The sequence below is a fragment of the Cherax quadricarinatus genome, chromosome 19 (assembly GCF_038502225.1).
Source record: "Cherax quadricarinatus isolate ZL_2023a chromosome 19, ASM3850222v1, whole genome shotgun sequence".
NCBI classification, from domain to species: domain Eukaryota; kingdom Metazoa; phylum Arthropoda; class Malacostraca; order Decapoda; family Parastacidae; genus Cherax; species Cherax quadricarinatus.
The window spans coordinates 46,076,395-46,090,357 of NC_091310.1; positions in this window are offsets into that span (position 1 = coordinate 46,076,395).

Here is a 13,963-nt window from a genome sequence, read left to right on the forward strand (position 1 = left end):
TTCTTTTTTGTTCCGACGTATATACAGTAATATATCGAGGTCTCTCTTGTGCGTCAGTGACAGACCTATATTAGCACTCATGCTGGGAATTTACACACTTTTGGTTAGGCTATTTGTCCAGCTCCAGCATTTCCCTGGCTGTTTACGTTATCGTGTAATGTTTTTCGTGTTTCCCTATTCAGTTTTGTGTGTTTCTGCATACAAACCTTTTGAAGGTTGGGGGAGAGGAGCCTAAAATGTTGCTGATAGGCTTATGATCCAAGGAACCGAAACTAACATTCCCCTTTCTTGGATCAAAGCTGATTACTTCCTATTCCCTAAGTGATGCATGAGTTCGACGGGTTTAGCGGATCCTCATGAAAATAATTTAAGTAACTACTTACAAAAACGTAGATAATGTAATCATTATTAAGTACAACGTCCAAGCTGTTTTTAGTTACTGTTTGAAAGCTTGAAGCTTGAAGCAGAGCTACGAGCAACTCTTCAAATGTTAAGCTTAGTTACAAAGAGAAAAAAAACACTAAAACGATAATCCTCAACATAATTACATATATGAATTCCCTGGAGGATGTAACTTGATGTTGTGTTGCCTCCCTGGATTATATGACTTGTACTCTGATGTCTCTTGATGATTGAACACGCTCCCATGAGAGGCGAGATGGGTCACAGTGGTGGAGTTGGCCTGAGTGGTGTTAACTGTGGTGTTGGTCACGGTGGTTGCGACTTTGTTGGTCACAGTGGTAGCGACTGTTGGTTACAGTGGTAGCGACTGTTTGTCACAGTGGTAGCAACTATGTTGGTCACAGTGGTAGCGACTGTGTTGGTCACAGTGGTAGCGACTGTTTGTCACAGTGGTAGCAACTATGTTGGTCACAGTGGTAGCAACTGTGTTGGTCACAGTGGTAGCGACTGTGTTGGTCACAGTGGTAGCGACTGTGTTGGTCACAGTGGTAGCAACTATGTTGGTCACAGTGGTAGCAACTGTGTTGGTCACAGTGGTAGCGATTGTGTTTGTAGCAGTGGTAGCAACTATGTTGGTCACAGTGGTAGCAACTGTGTTGGTCACAGTGGTAGCGACTGTGTTGGTCACAGTGGTAGCGACTGTGTTGGTCACAGTGGTAGCAACTATGTTGGTCACAGTGGTAGCAACTGTGTTGGTCACAGTGGTAGCGATTGTGTTTGTAGCAGTGGTAGCAACTATGTTGGTCACAGTGGTAGCGACTGTGTTGGTCACAGTGGTAGCGACTGTGTTGGTCACAGTGGTAGCAACTGTGTTGGTCACAGTGGTAGCGACTTTATTGGTCACAGTGGTAGCAACTATGTTGGTCACAGTGGTAGCGACTGTGTTGGTCACAGTGATAGCGACTATGTTGGTCACAGTGGTAGCGACTGTATTGGTCACAGTGGTAGCAACTATGTTGGTCACAGTGGTAGCGACTGTATTGGTCACAGTGGTAGCAACTATGTTGGTCACTGGTAACGACTTGTAAAACAACAGTTGCGACCAATCATAACAGGGAATTAAATGGATTAAAGTAGCATTTTTGGGGAATTTTGTTACTCTCGTTTTTTTAATATACATTAGATGATTTATTAATGATGGCTATCACCCCGACAGATAACTCCACACCAATTCAGTAGTTAACTACACAACAATCAGGCTATACACAGCTGTAAACAACTTGGCTGCTAGTTTGGCTTATATTTTAACTATAAACTATTTATATTTTTGTTACTTTAAACTATCAGCGGTAAACAGACCTTGATATAAGAACACGAATTTGCTGGGACAATGTTTCGCTCTGTGTAGAGCTTCATCAAGTTACGACTTGATAAAGCTCTACATCCTCCACTCCAGATACAAACCCCTAGAGCTGCACCCACTTGATCATCCACTAATATTAAGTTTTCAATTTGTCCCAGAAAGATATCGAGGATAAAATTATATGTTAAGGATTTCTGTACCGAAATCCTAAGACAGTTTCATTAAATGTTCTTGTGAAAGCCTGAGAATTGAGGTGAGGCTTGTATTTATTATTCAACTCAAAGGCTTTATATAGAAAATCTTACTTTAGTGCCCTTTGGAAATTTCCACACACAGACGCACGGGGAAACTTCTTTCTCTCATTGTATCAGGCCACGACACACCCTCCATTATCTCTTGTGATTTACATTTCGTGGAACAAGTTCCACTCCCAGATACTGTGTAAAAGTGTTGACACAGCAGTGTTCTCACCTAAGCTCAGACTCTATCAACTTTCTCTCCGTCTCAGACACTGGAAGACGAGTGGTAATTGTCACCACTGTGAAACACTTTTATCTCAGTGGTCACTGGCCATGCAAGAAGGGTTGTCTGAAACCCTGTCATATTTTTTCTTGCTCGATATTCTGCACAAACTAGTACTAGCATTTCTTAATAATTTCCCATTACTTGCAGATAAATAAATAATAATTATGAAATCACTATTAACACAAAGATGCAGTAGCAGTGCTCTACATCAGGATTCCGATTGATGTAGTGCAATAATAATGTTTAGTGTTTTTGTTTTGGTAATAGTGGGTTCTAATTTATTCTTATAATAGTATTTTCTTTCTTAGCTGAACTTATCACCAGCTACTCCGGTGTGTATTGTGAAGAGAAGGTGGTAGGTAGTGCTGGAGTAGACATTCCTCTGAAACAAGAGTTTCAACATTCAGACGACCCACGTCTTAGTCTAACATACACGCAGACTTGCATACATACAAATGAACGATGCAAAACAACCACAGGGGAAGTACAATGGTAACTATAGGCCTTTCGTGTTGCAATCAACACTTCCTAAGCAGCCTGCAAAATTGCAGAAAAGAGGAGGATGTCCAAGCAAATACGATCCCAGGGAACGTCTTCACTGGCCTAGAGCTACCATTCTACTCCCTCCGTGGTTTTTTGCATCGTGTATCGCTTGGTTTGCGATATTTGCATAATACAACTGAAATTTTCCATCGTCACTACAAACATAAACAGCTTCGTTTACACATTCCTGCTCTGTGTTAGTCATCTGTCTGGTTGTATGATTTCCAATGAAAAGCAGGGGTGTCACTAGCACGTTAAGAGACCATACAGTAAGTGTCAGAGGCCCGAGACTGTTCAACTGTCTCCCAGCATACATAAGGGGGATTACCAATAGACCCCTGGCAGTCTTCAAGCTGGTACTGGACAAGCACCTAAAGTCGGTACCTGATCAGCCGGGCTGTGGCTCGTACGTTGGTTTGCGTGCAGCCAGCAGTAACAGCCTGGTTGATCAGGCTCGTAACGCAGAATGATACATTTGTTCATTTCGTGAACAGTTATGATCAAATAATAACAAATTATTTTACGAGAGAGACAGAGAGAGAGAAAGAGTGAGAGAGAGAGAGAGAGAGTTACAGAAATAACGGATTAGGCATCATGGAAGCAATACAACTTATGTTGTATTGCTTCCATGATGACTTTATAAAAATTTAAAAAACTACAAAAAATAAGATCACAAAATTCCAGTTTGTAGTTTTAAGAGTAAGATCTGATGGTTGTCACTGGGACCTCGAGAGCGACGCAGGGGTTACAAAGGTGGTCTTGGACCTGCTCGGCCGTTGTTAGCAGCTCTTCATCACTGTTATCGACTAGTGTCAAGCCCAAGGTATGGGAGGATGAGGAGGAGCCATGCAGGCGAGTTGTAGCTCGTTCATAATAAATATATGAAGTTCTTGAAGTGTCTGTGTGTGTGTGTTTGTGAGATGAAGACCAGTACTGCGCCAGTAGTGATCGATGTCGTAAACTCCGATGATTGTTGACAATTTATCACTGGTTTGTATGTGACATGTGAATTTATATGCAAAATGATCACCGTGGAATTTCGGAGTGTAGTGCTCGCACGCCCGTGCACTTGTACTGCCAGCAGTTAGGTGAACCAAGAAGCCATGATTGTAAATTGCATGATTTTATTTTGCACAGATCAGTTTTACAGGCTAAGAGCTGTTATCTTACTTCAGCTTATTTCAAAGCCCCAGCCGTATTTAAAGTATACTACCACCCCCTGTGATGCCTCACACCGACTAACACCCAGGTACCTACTTACTGCTACGTGCACAGAGACAGCAGAAACATGCCCAGTGTTTGTACCCGTGTCAGGGTCGAACCACGGAGTATGCTACCAGCCGAGCCAATAATAAATAATGTTGGATGGTTATTGCAAAATATTTCTTCATAAATTGTGATAGATGACTGGAAATGAATTAGAGAGAAATATTGTATTATCTGACATACGCCGAAATAATATATATATCTCACGTTCACCTGTATCTCAGTTTTCATGCATGTGGTGACTCACTTTACATTCACATTATACATACATATATATATATATATATATATATATATATATATATATATATATATATATATATATATATATATATATATATATATATATATATATATATATATAGATAGATAGATAGATAGATAGATAGATATATATCCATGGTAGGTCATGTTAGGTGTTACCTGCTCTGGGTGGGCCTGTACCAGGACCTGCCGACCTGCGACATGACGCGGTTCACTGAATTCCTCGCTGCTCTCTGGCAACTGGAAACACAACCACAAGATATATATTGTCAGATACTTGGAAACAGTGCAACTTATAGATGCTATTTGGTCTGTAGTCATCTTGGCCAAAGATTTTTTAAATATGAAACCGAAAACAGAGACGAAAGAGTCGTTACTTCGAGGATTTATTCAGTATGTATTTAGTTTCAAAACAAATGCGTTTTAAATTGAACGAAGACACATTTACGTTTTTTAGTTTAATATGTTTATTATGCACCCCATACCCATCCTGTGGGCGGTAGTCAAAAGATTACAGAGGTACATAATTGGTCCAGGGACTGGGCCTCAAAGTTTTGATAGCTGAGCAAGTTACAGAGGTAATGAATTCACAATTTACAAAGGTAATGAACTCACAATTTACAAAGGTAATGAACTCCAGGTAGGTCTAGTCACAATCATGACAAGTTACAAAGGTATTTACAGATTACAGAGGTACACAATGGGTCCAGGGACCGGGCTCCAAAGTTTTGATGGCTGAACTAGGTACAAGGTAATGAACTCACAAGTTACAAAGGTAATGAACTCACAAGTTACAAAGGTAATGAATACTGTAAGAATGGTTACTTACGTTTATACATGGCTGCAATCATGAACAAATTTTAGAGTAATGAGCAATTCACACTTCCACACCCGGTCACAACTGTAGTGAGTTATTGGTGCAAATGTTGATTGCTGAGTCTCTCTCACACTGGGCCTCAAAGTTTTGATAGCTGAGCAAGTTACAGAGGTAATGAATTCACAATTTACAAAGGTAATGAACTCACAATTTACAAAGGTAATGAACTCCAGGTAGGTCTAGTCACAATCATGACAAGTTACAAAGGTATTTACAGATTACAGAGGTACACAATGGGTCCAGGGACCGGGCTCCAAAGTTTTGATGGCTGAACTAGGTACAAGGTAATGAACTCACAAGTTACAAAGGTAATGAACTCACAAGTTACAAAGGTAATGAATACTGTAAGAATGGTTACTTACGTTTATACATGGCTGCAATCATGAACAAATTTTAGAGTAATGAGCAATTCACACTTCCACACCCGGTCACAACTGTAGTGAGTTATTGGTGCAAATGTTGATTGCTGAGTCTCTCTCACACACACACACACACACACACATACAAATTCATACACACACACACATAAACACACACACACACACACACACACACACACACACACACACACACACAAACTCATACACACACGCACACACACTCATACATACACACACACACACTAAACACACACACACACACACACACACACACACACACACACACACACACACACACACACACACACACACACACACACTCACTCACACACTCACACACATACACACAAACACACACACACACACACACACACACACACACACACACACACACACACACACACACACACACACACACACACACACACACACACACACACACATGCACATATGTGGTAATGCTTTATTTACAGCTAGCAAAGTCAGGGTATTTCTCCAGAATGGTCTGTAATATACCACTGTGGATAAAATACTTAGCCATTTCTTGAACACTTCTGAGTGAGTTGTTTCTAAATTCATTAATTTTATCACACTCCAGTACATAATGACGCAAGGTGTGACAATAATCCATCTGGCAAAGTTTACATTTCGTTTGGTCTACATCTGGTGGTGGTGATTTAACCTGCCAAAGATACTTGTAACCCAGCCGGAGCCGGGCGGTAGTGACATCCAAGAGTCTGCTTATTTTGTTGGATGCACCATAGACATGTGGCTCCTCCTGCATGATAGAATGATGATAGATGGACTCACTGGTGTCAATCTCCCTGAGCCTTAAGTCCATAAAATTCAGCTGAAGTTCTTTTCGTATTATTGTACGTCAATAAAGAAATTCGAGTCACTCTCTTGAGACTGTTTAGAAACAGTCGTTTTGTCGGGTGTAAATAACACCACAGATGAAACCCAATTTAGCTAATACTCTAGTTGACACAATAGTATGCAGTCTCCACTATCTGTTTGTTGACTGTAATATCCAGAAGTGCTAATCCCTGATTTCCTTGCCCTGGTTTGGGACTCTTAGCTCTGTGAGCGAGCACACGGTAGAGTTCTCTTGGAAGATCTGAACTCAGAGGAGGTTAAGCTTGACTTTAAAGTCTAATTTTCCTCTATAGCTGGAGGTGTGTATTTTAATGGATGCTGGACTTTATTCTGTAATATTCCAGTCTACCTAGCACCCATTTCACTTATTATTTATCTGTAAATTCAATCTCTTTTAGTATTAAATATAAATCTCCCTGAGTTGTATCCCTGAAAAAGTGTAGGATGATTGATTGTAATTAAAGTATTACTGTATATTTTTCAGTAAATGTCAGAATAGGAAGTTGGTTTAACCCATGATTGTCTTATTATTAATTATTCCCCTAAGACGTGTTATAATCAAGTATGAGGGTAAGATACATGTGCAACACTTTGGTTTCTTTATTGTTGAAACGTTTAGCCAACACAGTAGGCTTCTTCAGTCAAATACAGAGGCAGGATTATATGCAGTATTTGACTGGAGAAGCCTACTGTGTAGGCTAAACGTTTTCAGCAATATAGATATCCAAATGTTGCACATATGTTTTAATCATCAACTTGTCGGTATTTTGTACCGTTTTCAGCATGATCAAGTACCTCCAGTGGTCAGTACTTTATACCGTAATTTGAAGCAGGGGTGAAATATGTCCTAGTGTTTGTTTACGTGTGTTTCTAGTTCCTTGTGTAAATATTGCTTATGTGATTTTTTTAGGCTGTAGCAATACAACATATAAAAAATAATCCTTGGAGCATGTATACAGAGAAACTCTGGCACAATATTAATCTTTACAGTAATACGTGTGTTGTATTTTAGGGTGTTGCACGTAAGAGGAACATCTAGTTTGATGAAGTTAGTTAGCTTTGGTTTTTTTTTCCAAACCATATTGCATAATAATTAGGTTATCTGCTAGACTGTTTAACATGAGACTTACTAGTTCGTTAAGAGCAACCAACAGTTTATTTGTTAATTTTCGATGCTTTGGATGGGACAACGTTATGGCCATGTGTGGAGCCTTGCTCAGTCACTCCTTGCTGAAACCTCACAACAAAAGCTTATTCTGCAGAGTGTCTTATCTTAATTTCTTAAACTTGTTTAAGATAAAGGATTTCTTATGGCCGTAATACAAGTAATGTTGATATTTCTCCCAGCACATTTCACGTTACACTAACAGTTAATTCCTAATAAATTATGTTAATTGACAATCTATCAATCAGTGTGTAAATTCTAGTATATTCAATAGTAATATCAGTAGTTTTACTAATAAGTTGTTTGTGTGGAGTCGGTCTTAAGTCTAACATGCAAATTGTTTCCGGCTGTTGTCTTAATAACCATTATAAGACATTTGTCTTGATCATGGTTTTCCAGGTTACGGAAACTGACTTCTGTGTTTTACGTATACACTAAGTGTTTCTCACCTTTTATTGCTGTAAAGAAACTGTTACCAAATGAGACTTAATATAGCTATTGCACTGAAATGGAACAAAAAATATGTATTTACACAGCAAGTGTAAGTTACAAATTGTCCATGGTATATGTTTTACTTTAAACTGTTTTATATTTCTCGTGTTCTGTAATTCGTGGTTTAAGTCAAAACGTTTTATTAAATTTGATGTATACCAGAATGCATAGTGCATGACATATACTTTAAAATATCAAAGCCTCGTCACGTCTCCTTATTAAGTCTCTTCTTTGACAAAATAAGACTCCAGGGTTGTCTTCTGGTAATTTTGATATCAAAGTGTGAAAATGTAATTGTAACCTTTAGTAAAACTAAGAACCCAGCGTTTTTATTTACGCAATTCTTGTCCCTCACTCATTTCCATCCTTTTTAAAATGGGAAAGTTTTCCCCTTTCATCAAAATTTCCCATAATGTATCACCTAAAACTTCAAACGAAGTATAAATATGTCTCAGATTGCCGTTAATGGCTTAATTAACGCTGCGGCTCCTGCCTATGTTTACATAGTGTGTCTTATGATCTCTGGCTTGGAATTACTGTTGAATATGGCAATGACTATGACACATGGACTTAGTCTCTGGTGATGATTTTGACACTATTGTTGTTGCCTCTCGCATTCCTCTTTTATTGTTGCCGCTGTTGACTCCTCTGTAACATTTGTTACAGTTAGTTTTGGTAACAGCGAACTATTCCGTTTGTTATAACTGAATGTTGACATTGAATGTAAAAGCCATACCTAGTGACAAGTGATGCAGTGGACAGAAGATACGACGAAAAAGAAATCACAGAGGTAGGCGAGTTCTGAGAGAGTGGAACTGATCAGCAAGTCACATTACTCAAGTATCAGGTGAAGAAACCTGGTTTTTCTAGTGCTCTTATAATTAATTCTTGCCAGAGAGTGTGATTAACGATGTTAACCATCCATGAACCTCTGGTTAAGACGCTGTATTTTATTTTGTTTTTCGCCTGGCAGTCAGTAAAAATTTATTGCTTTCTAATTCCAAACAAGAGAGCTCAAAAGGTAGATGCTCCTTCAACCAGCAGCACGTGCAGCAATGAAGGCAGTGGTGAAGGCAGCAGTGAAGGCAGCAGTGAAGTAACGTCCCTATACAGTCTCAAACGATATCTCATTCGTAATCACATTTTCAATAAAGATTTTGCTTCAAACAACTGAGTCTGACCATCTTCAACCCCCCACAAGTACACGATACAGCTTATGTATTGTGTGTATGTGTTGTATGTATTGTGTGTATTAAATTGTGTGTGTGAGTTTGTATTTTATTTGCTTATCCATGTGTGTACGAATATTCAACTCGAAATGCCATACATAAGATGCGTCATGATTCTACTGCATAAGACATGAAAACAAAGTCATATTAAACAGAGTATACATTACCAGAAGACAGAAAGAATAATGAATCTACAACAAAGCCTTTTTCTCAATAGCGTAAGATTGTTAGGTAACAGGACACATGTGAAATTAATGCAGCATTTTATTGTTGACACATTTCGCTCTAGAGGAGCTCTAGAGCAAAATGGACACAGATGCAACCAACGTGACACTTTATGGTGGCCTCACTGAAATGTCACATCAGTTGCATCTGTGGCTTTTTACCTAACATATTGCCAGAAATAAGGCAGTTCTTGGTATTATTAAAAGGAATTGGATCATGACTAAATAATCGTGCCAGACTGTAGACCAGTCGTCGATTTCTGTGTGAAATGTTCCTGTAATTTAGTTAAGGCACCATTTATAAGGGGGATTACCAATAGACCCCTGACTGTCTTCAAGAAGGCGCTGGACGGGCCACGATGGGTAGTCCAAGTAACAAATTAATAATAATGACTTTCCAACACCCTCTCTCTGAGTATCAGGGGAGTTATCATCAAACCTGTAGCTGTCTTCAAGACGGAACGTGATAAGATACTCATGTCAGTTCCTAAGCAATCGGGTTGTGGTGCAGTCATTGGGCTGCCTGCAGTGTACATCAACAGCTTGGTCGATCATCCGGGTCAGGGCCTAATCTGAGGCCAGGTGGCGAGGGTGGTAACTCCGGGAAAGGACTACAGGTAATTGCCAGGTCAACCAGGCAGTGACGGATTTTTAGACCAGTGGGCTGCAAACAGCACCAGTGTGGTTGACCAGGCGATCAGCAGAAAAGCCCATGCCAAGCTGCAGAAGTAGAAAGACTCGTAACCGGTGACAGACACATAACAGAAATATAAGTTGCTCCAGCCCCCCCACCTGCTCTTAATGCGTCATTGTCAAAGAACTTCTACAGAGCTTCAGTGATGCACAATGGCCATAACATGACACACCAACGAGAATATTATTGACAAAGGAATTTTTCCACTCTATTGAGTCCTGAAGTGTGTTACGGAAATTATACTAATGGAGAACTTAGCAAACAGCAGCTACAATGTAGCATAACCCATTAAGGTAATATATGTATGTATATATACAGTATGTCAATATACACATATATTGCACATATAAATAAAGAGTTTCGGGTGTATCAAGGCATTTGACTTTCACCTGCCAGCAAGGATGGACAGAGGACGTTACTCAAGCCTCAGCTTAAATCGCAAGTTGAGACGTTGGTTACTGAGAAATACAGAAATAGTTCTAAAATCTTTAGTTATTAGAGCAGTTTTCTTTCTATTTTTGTATCAAGTAAGCTTCAATTTAGCAAGATATCTCGAGAGAAAGACTGTGTATAAAACCAGTAAGACAGATAACGTTCCTCCACTGTTCCCACCACTGACGCTGTGTTTCTGGCCTACATATCATCCTATACGACTAATACAACTCAGCAGCAACAAGAATTTTTCCTCTTATCTGGAACTTGAAAATATTATTTACAAGCTAGATGGAATTAACAAAGAACTGACTGGACAGCAATTAGTGGAGGCTGCAGCCTGGCGCCTGGAAGACTGGGTTGAAGAAGTCAGAGTAGGAAACCTACAAGAATACTACGACTCAAACAACGGCACCTCAGCGTTATGGAGTCGATCTTACACGCCTCTAGGACCTTGTATGACTCTTAATGCTCCACCTTTTGCCAGCCAGGTTAGTCCCAATTTGACCGTTAAGTTACGGAGACGTCCAAAAAGTGTTGAGCCTTGCAGATGGATGAAGGAGGGCCGCAGTGTGCGGTACAGAGGTCCTGATGACTGCCCCTCTGTAAATCGCTATTGCAACACCACCTGCGTCTGGGAGGAATTCGCGACAGACCCGCAAATTATAGCATTTTATTTGCTGTCGTCTACAGGACCGTTTGTAAGATTATCAGGCTTACAACCGGATCAAAGACTTGGAGGATTTTCTCCCACTCGTGTAAGAATACAACCTTATAAAGTAATTTCTAGAAGAGAAAAACCTCCTCTTGTGGAACCAACGGAATGCTTTTATAGCTGCCTCTCGAACTGTGGGAAAAAGAAGTCAAAATGCAGAAGAGTTACTGAAGTAAGCATAAACAGTCCTATTGGATCTCTCTGTGCCACACCGGAGCAATTTTTTTCGGCAGCTGAAAATTATGTAGCGACATCAGATATAACATTATCATGCCTTCAGTACTGTAAACCAAAAGTGAACGAGCTGCGATGGAAGTTTACACCAGAAAAATATCTGTTTTATACTGCTAATTATATAAACGTGAGACTTGAAAGCTCTTCAACTCTTGTTTTTAAAGAAGAAGAAGTGTATTCTATGAGTCAGCTTTTAACTGATATTGGAGGCAGTTTAGGCCTTTTTCTTGGAATGTCTCTCCTTGATTTGTGGATGAATTTCTTAAGTTATTCAAATCACAAAATTAAAAAACATCAAGAGAAAGGTTCTAATAGTTTCACAGCTTGCTTTTCGGAAGAATCCGTGATTGTTTTAAAGCAACTCTTGCAGCTGATGGGAATAGTCATGATGTGTATGATGTTTTGTGTCCATTTTGGCCTTTTTGTGAAGACATATATGGAGCAGACGGAAGTAGTTACCGTAGGACTAATATCAAATCCCCAAAGTTTACATAATTATTCTCTTCCAAAGTTGAGCCTCGAAAATTTGTTGATAGGAAGGTTTGCAAGCCGCTGTTTTGGCTGTCACATTCCAAGTCTCTCTTCTTACGAAGAGTGTTTAATCAACCGGGTCTTTGAAAACATGCAGGAAGAAGGACTACCATTCCTAAGCTTAGAGGACCTGCCAGTCTGTACATCAAATCACTTAACTTTTCCCGCACTAAAATACGGAATGCAGAAAAATTATCTTCAGCAGATCACCAGCTTGGAGGCCACAGAATATTTTTCAGCTTGTGCAGGATTAAATAACTCACAAAAATACCACGATATTAATTATAATTTTGAAGTGGAGAAAAGCTATTCCGCTCTTAATATTTTGAGCAATTCTGGGGAGCTTTTAGGTTTATATATAGGCTTTTCTTTATTAAACACACCATATGCTATTATAAAAATTAAAGCAAATTGCATAAAAAAAATCAGTACCTCCCTGCTGCTGTTTTTCAAATTTGTCTTTTCGACAACAGTAGTGATTGTGTGCACAGTTCTGTGTCTGTTGCTCGTGAAAAAATTCTTATTAAGTCATCCCATATACACAACCAAGTCAAGTCAGCCTGTGAAACCTGAAGATCTGCCGGCTGTGACTGGCTGTATTTGGCCGCCTGTCAACATCAAACGACTGTTTGAGACGGCGGGGCAAAGCACAGCTTATGATCAGCTGACCCAACTAAGCTCAGAGGAAAGACACAACGCTATCGCTAGACTCCTGCAGGAGCTGCCCAAGACCTCTAATATTACTGACCCGCAGCATCTTTGGTTCAGCAGTGCCTGGAAGAAGAATGAAATTTTTTTGCAAATTTCACATTTGCAAAGATATTACGAGGTATCATGTACACATTGTGAAGAGGTAACAAATACCATAATGAATCGTTGTACAACATATAAGCCTTCTCTCATCATAGATAATCCAGTCACCGAGGTGGAGTATCAACTTGATTGGGTCACTAAAGAAGTAAAGGATAATTATATATTTTTTTCGTTCGTGCACTCGAGAGATGAAGTTCCTATTTTCCAACCGTCTACACATAGAGGTAATGTTATTATGAAAATTGAAATATCCGCCATTTCAAAATGGAATGGTAAACAGAGCTCCAAAGTGAGTCGTAACGGGTGTGTCTCCAGTTGCCTGGACGATGCTTTAGTGAATCATGTTGGGTGTCTCCTGCCCTGGGTGGGACGACGCCAGGACCTGCCGGCCTGCAACATGACTCAATTCACAAAATTCCTGGCTGCTCTCTGGCGCCTGAGAACACAGCCATACGATGTTTACAGTCAGATAGTTGGATACAACGTGACCTCCATATGTAGTTTTACTTGTAGTCAACTCAGTCAAACATTTTATAAACTTTTAATTGATGATAAAGTAGAAAGAATCACAACCGACTTTTCAGTCGAGTTATCAGAAATTTATGAAGACGTACCAAACAGTGTGCAAGTGTCAGCAGTATACTCCGTTAAAACTGGTGCTTATGAGACGGTGAGTGTGGACGACGGGTACCCAGTGTCGCAGCTTGTGAGTGAGCTGGGTGGTGTGGTGGGCATGACTCTGGGCACTTCACTCCTCTCCCTCCTCACCTTTATTTCAACACTGATTTGCCGAAAATCACTGACTATTCAACGGGGATAATTTTGAAAAATCTTCTCCACGCAGTGAGAAACTTCTCGCCTCTGCACGATACATTGTGACCAACAGTGTTAAAGCAAATTAATTTTGTTTCTTTAGGACCCCAATGGAAATAAAGGAC